At 43.8% G+C, this 7,447-nt stretch overlaps 1 protein-coding gene across 1 annotated transcript in view; it reads left to right on the top strand.

Moving 5' to 3' along the window:
• The window catches only part of MGMT (O-6-methylguanine-DNA methyltransferase), a 193,372-nt gene that overhangs the window by 4,622 nt on the left and 181,303 nt on the right, over positions 1-7,447 (top strand). The gene's annotated exons all lie outside the window — the stretch shown is intronic.

Raw genomic sequence — 7,447 nt, 5'->3', positions numbered from 1 at the left:
TGCTCGCAGCCCAGGAAGCCAGCTGTATCCTGAGCTGCAAAAAAGAAGGATGGCCAGTGGGTTGAGAGAGGGGATCCTCCCTCTGCCCCAGTGAGTTCTATGGGCAGGTTGCCCATAGAAGCTGTGGATGCCCCATCCCTGGAAGTGTTCAAGGCCAGGTTGGATGGGCCTTTGAGCAAGCTGGTCTGGTGGAAGGTGTCCCTGCCCATGGCAGGGGGGTTGGAACTGGATGATCTTTAAGGTCTCTTCCAACCCAAACCACTCCATGTTTCTGTAATTTTGGGGGCCCTCTAATTCTTAGAGACTGCATTTTTCATCTTTGATTCTTTAGCATGGTGTTTGTTTCTTTAATTGTTTGGTGAAAAATTCCTTAATTATGAGTTAGTGGTTCATTACGTGTGATTACACATTAAAACAGTGGATAACTGAAGGCAGTATAACGTAGCTTTGTAGTGCATTGTACAGTGCTTCCAAGTGAATCTTCAGGCATGTGATTTCCAGTCTAAAAATAAGGGGGCGCTTAATCCATTTGCAGGTCATCACCGAGGTAAGAGTGGTGGCGTGCTTCCACATCCCGTGGTGGTTACACCAAGCAGTGTGGGTTACAGAATGGGTGCTGGTGGGATTTTCAGGTACCTCCTAACAGCAAGGCATGTGCGCAGTCGGGACTTCTGTCTTTGCTGTTGGTGGTAGAATTCGGTTATTCCAGAAATACTAGCCTTGTCCTCGCTTTTTTCCTGTTCTTGGCGCATCATTTCTTGTCCAGTTCTGCTCCAATGCTTTTTTCCTGTTCTTGGCGCATCATTTCTTGTCCAGTTCTGCTCCAATTAATTACCTCTAGGCAGCCACCTTTTCAAATAAAATATCCTAAAGAAACTGGGTGTCTCTAAGCTCATCAGGCTGCTTCGCCTCCTTTTTTTTACGTGGGCACCAAGATGAATCCTAAAGATGGGATGACCCGATCCTTCAACCTTGATGCTGACCCACCACAACCACTAATTTGTACAGCTTATTAACACCGCCCTTTCTAATGGCGTTTTACTTGTATGCTGCATGTAATCATTTGGCTTTTTTCAAAATGTTCATCTTCATGTTAATGACATAAAATGACAACATAAATATTCTGCAGTATACACTTGGTTTGCACTGCTATGTGGCCGCAGCAGCGGCTGCTGCGCTTGCACAGCGTTTAAATTTTGTATATTATTAAGAGCTGGAGGAAGGTACAAAATGTGTTTGTTTTCTTGCTTTTGGAGAGGTATTGGAGGAAACAGCATATCTGAGTTCCTGTTCAAACAGTCCACTGAGGTCTTGTATTTAAGTATCTGCTGCTGCTAATGTCGCGCATCAAAGCTTGGCACGTGGGCAGTAGGTGAAGTAGGAAAATGCGCTTCTGGAATGCAATCATAATAACCTACCTGCCTCTTCTGAAGGAGAAAAAAAATGGGTTTATTGCAATTAAAATAGCATCCTTGAAGTAAAATAAAGAAGTCGGAGGTAGCGCTGGTAAGTACACTGGGAATTTGCCATTTGACGGACCAGGATTACTCCTGTCTGCCAAAGCAACCGACTGAAGACGTAGCCAAAGAGCCAGAGGCTACCGCTGCTTGGAAATACACTTTTATAGCTTGGCATTTCGGGGTCTTTTGATTGCCATCCAAAGAGGATTAGTAGTATAATACGATGGGACAACAGAAACTTGCTTTTGTTGTCTTTGATTGTTTAATAAAGAATTATGTGTTTGCTCTTGTCGAATACTTTTAAAATGCCGTAGAAAGCAAACGTTGCTCTCTGGACGCGAACGCGTATCCCTCTGGTTTGCCAGGGGCTTCTGTGAAGCAGACCTTTGGATCCGTGAAGATGGGGTCTGATTTTTAGTGGCTGCCAGTGTATATTTGTATACGTTCAAAATATGCAATTTAATTCTGTACCTTCACGATTTTTATGGGATTAGTTCTTTGGAAGGTAAAGAAATTGTTGTCTCACCCCAAACTAACCCTGGATTTGCTTACAGTCTGTCTGACATTTCTTGGCGAGGGCGGGTTTGGAAAGCAGGGTAGGTTTTGTTTTCACACCCTCTGAAGTTACAGGTTTGGCTTAAGCAGGGTGAGATTTACTTAGAGAAGCCTTGGAGATATTAGTAGAGTGCTGGGGAAGATCCAGGCTGCTGTGTTTCAGCATGAGAACTGAATGTTTTAGTTCTGTTTTGAAATAAGAAATTGCATGCGAATGGCATAAACATCTTGTGCCAGCCAGAGGTTGGAATTACGATGATTTTTGCACGGGAGTCCAGCAGATCATCGGTCGTCGTGGGTGCTGTGGAGCTGCGTGCCGGTGGCCCGGGCAGCCTGCTGCTGGCCCTCCCGCAGGAGGGCTTAGAAATGCTGTTCTTGCCAGCGGTGGGGACACTGGTCTGGTAAGACCACTCCGGTAGCAGCAAGGTTGGCAAATTGTTTTCTGGGGAGTTGTTCTTTTTGCTTGTTTCTTTGTTTTTTGAACGCTATGGATGGCTGAAGCAAGGCAACAGCGGCTGTAGGTCTCCAAGCCATGGCAGTGGTGGTTTGCCGGTGCGGTGCAGAACTTCTAGCAAAAGGCTACGGGAAGGTTGGGATCGGCTTTACCCCAGGCAATGGCCAGTTTGGCAGCACTTGACATGGCACAAGAGAAAACGGGCGCATTCCAGGCCAGGTTGGACGGGGCTCTGAGCAGCCTGATCTGGTTAAAGAAGTCCCTGCTCATGGCAGGGAGGTTGGGCTAGATGGCCTGGAAGGGTCCCTTCCAACCCAAAACATTCTATGATTCTATTTAATGCAGTATATTTCAGTGCGGTTTTTGTTTAAAAGCCTTACCTGGATCACAGCCCTGGTCTTCAGCTGTAGAGGTGTTTATTACTCTTGCAGCATGGGCAAAAATATATGGACCTGATATATGGTGCTTTATTCTGGCAAGCTGGAAGTTTGCTTTGGATGCTCTAGGAAGAAGAAATACCCGCAGTGTATACAGTTATTGTGGGATGTATAGGGGGAAGAAGTGGCTTAGGTCCAGGTGGGTGGAGATGAATACTAGTTCACAAGAACCTGATGCAGTATATAAAGGACTTGTATTTTAAACCATCAAAGGTAATTTTAAATGTTATATTGCTTGTTAGCAGGTTATATTGACAGAATTAAATCTGATCAGCTACCATGGCAATGGTTTTGTTTCAAGACTTTTTTCTGGAATTTAAGCAACAAATGCAACCCCATTTTTCTTCCTCAAAATTTAACTTTTGCCTTCATTTAAAAACTGGGGGGGAATCAGCTTTCCTTGGCCTGACAGTTTTCCATGTGTTTGAAGGATGCTGGGTGTGATGCTCAAGTGTGATGGTAAAGGAAATGTGGGTTGTGTTGTTCAGAAATTATTTTCTTGTTAAGTAATGAGTGATGTTGGTAGGACATTAGGAAAAATTTCTTCACAGAAAGGGCTGTCAGGCTCTGGCAGGGGCTGCCCAGGGAGGTGGTCAAGTCTCCATCCCTGGGGGGATTTATAAGCTGGGCAGATGAGGTGCCTAGGGCCAGGGTTTAGTGGTGGGATGGCAGGTGGGATGGCTTGGTGATCTTAAAGGGCTTTTCCAACATAAACAATTCTGTGATTCTATGACTGCCCTGTGAGCGTGGGTCGCAGCGGGCAGCCGCAGCCTTCTCTTGTTTTGTTAGACAGGGAGAAGCCCTGCCCTGGCTTCCAGGACAGCTTTCTCCCAGCTTCAGCCAGATTAAGTCCAGATTAAGATGTCAAACCTGTAGGGACCTGTTTGGATCAGGGCATCCTTGTAGCTTTAGAGTTCAGTCCATTATGTTTAGTTGGAAAATTTTGGACTTTTCATTGCAAGAGAAGGAATCAGCTTTTAGAAAAGTTTGTATTTTAGCTTTGAAAGAAATAAAACATTTCTAATAAGCAAAAAGTCTAAGAACTAAATGTTCCTTATTCTGTATAATTTTTATTTCAGTATATTAAACTGTTGCTAGGTATGCAATTTCTGTCTACCTCTTCCCTTCTTCCCCCCTGAAATTATTTGTAGTACATAAATTCTTTTTTCTCTTGAAACAGTAGCAGTCACCGTTCATTTGGGAGGTGAAAATACAGATGCTTAACCAAGATATTAACAGAAGCAGGCTTTTAGACTTGTGTTTCGATCACATTGATCGCACGGATCCTGTGGGTTTTTTCCCAGTCCTTAAATTTTTCTCTGCTTTAAAACCCTGAGCGTAAGAAATGGCTTTCTCATCTAAGACTGGTTGTGTAAGGTTGGAAAATTACCCTCCGTGCTGAAATATATGTGCACAAATGCATTACCTTTACTATTAATATCTTTTCCCATATTCTTAACGTACAATGGATTGTTTCCTTTTAAATAAACATGCACAAACCAGTAAAACAAATACAGGAAGTTTTAAACTATTAAGGAGACGTCGAGAGAACTGTAATTCAATGAACGCCTTGGATGAGCGGGGCGCTGGCACGCGGGGGCTCGCCGGCAGCCCTGCCTAATGGGGGGCTGTGCTCAGCCTCCTTAGTCATCTCTGCAGCCCCGGGCGGGGTGGCAGGACCCTTCTGCAATTAAAACATTTTGCAGACAGCGTTAGGGATTGTGTTTCTACCTCATAATTTCACACAGTTGTCTTTACAGTGGTAACAGGAGATGTTAATGACTGGATTTTTTTATTTTTTATTTTTTTTCCCCCCTTCAGCTGTCTCTGTATGGAACAGCGATAGCGTCGTTTCCAAAATCCCAGTTAAGGGGATGAATGCAATGGCAACCATTAGTTGCCCTCATTGCAGGGCTTGCTGACGATGATGCTGTATTACGCGAGCGATACGCTGACCTTGACACTTCAGAGTAGACGGGGCGTTGGGAAACGGTCAACTCTTGTCTGCTCTGCTGACCTTGCCACCGTGGAGTTGATAACGACGGAGGCGGACGTGTCTAACTTATTTCTTATGATGGTCCCTGATTGTTTTTGCCTTGACAAACGTGGCTGATGTGATTTGATAAGAATTTTGTTATGAGAAGGATGTAAACTTATTGGATCAGGAGGAATGACTGTAGCAAGACGACTGAAATGAAGTAGCAAATTGCCAGACCAGTCCAGGTACCTGTGAAGTATTCCCCTTAAGTTTAAATCCAATATTTCAAGCTTTCATTGAATTTTAATTCAAAACTTGAATCAATAACAAGCAGGTTTGAGAACACTGCAAGACTCGAAAGAATGACACTTAAAGAGTTCAGGGCTGGTATTTCTTTCCTGTAATTAGGATGAAGAAGCAACTTCCCTGGCACTTATTGATCATCCTCTCAAACTCAGCAAATTCCTGGTATTGCTTTTTGGCAAGTCACTGATATTAGATGGCATCATAGAGACAGGGCAGGTGCTTGAGAATTAGAGCTCATCTGCTACCTTCCTAATGCAAATATGTCAGAATCTCGAAGTGATGAGTCTTCAGGATACGTTTATGGAGCATAGGAAGTAAAGGAACAAGTTGGTACTCGTTGCGCCTTGAGCGGAATGTGCTCTCCGACTGGAATACCCCTCAAAATGTGTTGATTATTGGACAAACGCATCCAGAAATTCAGTTTTTACAGCTAAGAATCCCTGTGATTTGTGCTCCTAGCAGGAGCGCTTTGGGATCCTCCCAGACAGTAGGTGCAGACAATTAAATTTAGTTTTGAAGCCAGCATGTAGTTATGCTCTAGCTTGAATATTGGAGCAAGATTGCATGAGAAACAGAGTATGGCACCTGGGTGGGTTCTTTATTTTTAAATAACAGTAACTTTCATGGTGGGGAAGAATTAAGTAGAGAATTTTCAAATGTGCAGCGGTGGCCAGTCTAGAACTGGTAGAAATGTGACCATTTCTGGGTTTGAGAAATGGCCAGTGAAATAGGGGAAAGAATTGCAATGCAATTTCATCCTGTTGGTTGTACTTATATGATCTGGTAGCTCAGCAATTAACACTTGCTGTTAATCTGAAAAGATCAAGAGAGCCATTTCTTGGAGGCAACTGTGACAGTTGGCTGGTTAATGCACTTGGACTCTCTTGGTTTATAAAAAATAAAATTGCAGTATGTGCATGGACATATTTCATGGTTTTAGTTTATGTTTAGCAGTTGAATGTTATTTTTGCCTTGATACGCAGGAATATTCAAGTTAAAAAAAAAACCAAACAAACCATGAGGACTCCCATTTGAAGTTCAGCCACATGCTGTAGCCTAATTGAAATACCCTTTTAAATCAGAGCCGGGTGTGGCAGAGGGGATTATCATTAATATTTTGATAGGGCATGGTAGGTTTATGTCGTTGCTAAAACGGAGTGGAGGAAATAGAAAAACCTGTAGAGGGAGATCCATCAGAGAGAGGGCTCTGGCTCCTTCCTGATGGGAAGGATTCATCTGCTCAATAATACCGAAGGGAAAACGCGTGAAAAGGTGACATCTTCGGCCTCTTTGACTGCAGCCTTCCGACAGAACTTGTTTTAAGACCGTTCCTGCTTGTCTGCACGCTTGTGGTGGCTGCCAGCACATCCACAGACAGTACCGTCGCATTTTTCCAGCGGAAATCTGCAGCCTCTGGGGTTGTAACGCTGTACGCACGCACCGTGAGATCTTTAAGAGGAGAAACACGGGAAAAGTTGGAAAGCGCTGAAGATTTTTTGCATTCTTTCTCCCCTTCAATTCAGGAGCAGTGATTTGGGGCTCGGTGCCGAAGCGCAGGAAATGCCGTGAGGTTTGCTCTCTTGGCTTGTCTTCTGGAAAATGCAAACCCCTTGGGAGAACATGAAGCATGGAAACACTTTGCTATGGATTTGTTTGAACCTTGTTGATCCTCGTGATTTCTCAGCATTTCTTTGTTTATCCATTCCCCATTATGGGTATGAATTGGATTCTAGGATCTCAGACCAAGCTACAGTGGAATTTTTGGGGGGGTTTAGGAGCAGTAGAACATAGGAAATAATTTTGAATTATTTCCTGTAATGTGAAAAACCATTAATGCAAAAAAAATATATGTAATCCAATGGGAGGTATGTTTTAGTCCTGAAAACCTTGGCTGCAGCAAGGCTGTTAATTACAGTGGAAAGTGTGAGAGGTTAGGATCCCTCCATGCAAGTCATCAAGCTAATGCTGGCTTTTGGGTTCATGGCACCTCATTTAGGAGCTAAAACTCGCTGCTGGTTTGCATCCTTTGCTTTCCTAGGATTCAGATGCTATCTGAGCGGCACATCTCTGTTTCCTAGTGGTGTTCAGTGGAGTCGATGTGTAATTTAGGGGACCTTCGCCTGTTGGAGGAGCGCGGTGCCACTGAGGCACGTGCCGTTGCAAAGTCACGGGAGCACGCCTGGAAAATGAGGCTCTTCTGTACAGGACATTAACTCATACATGATGCTCATATTCTTACTGATAAATCTTCCACTGT

This window comes from Egretta garzetta, unplaced genomic scaffold (assembly GCF_000687185.1).
Source record: "Egretta garzetta isolate BGI_Z169 unplaced genomic scaffold, ASM68718v1 scaffold152, whole genome shotgun sequence".
NCBI classification, from domain to species: domain Eukaryota; kingdom Metazoa; phylum Chordata; class Aves; order Pelecaniformes; family Ardeidae; genus Egretta; species Egretta garzetta.
This window is presented reverse-complemented; position numbering and strand designations above follow the sequence as displayed.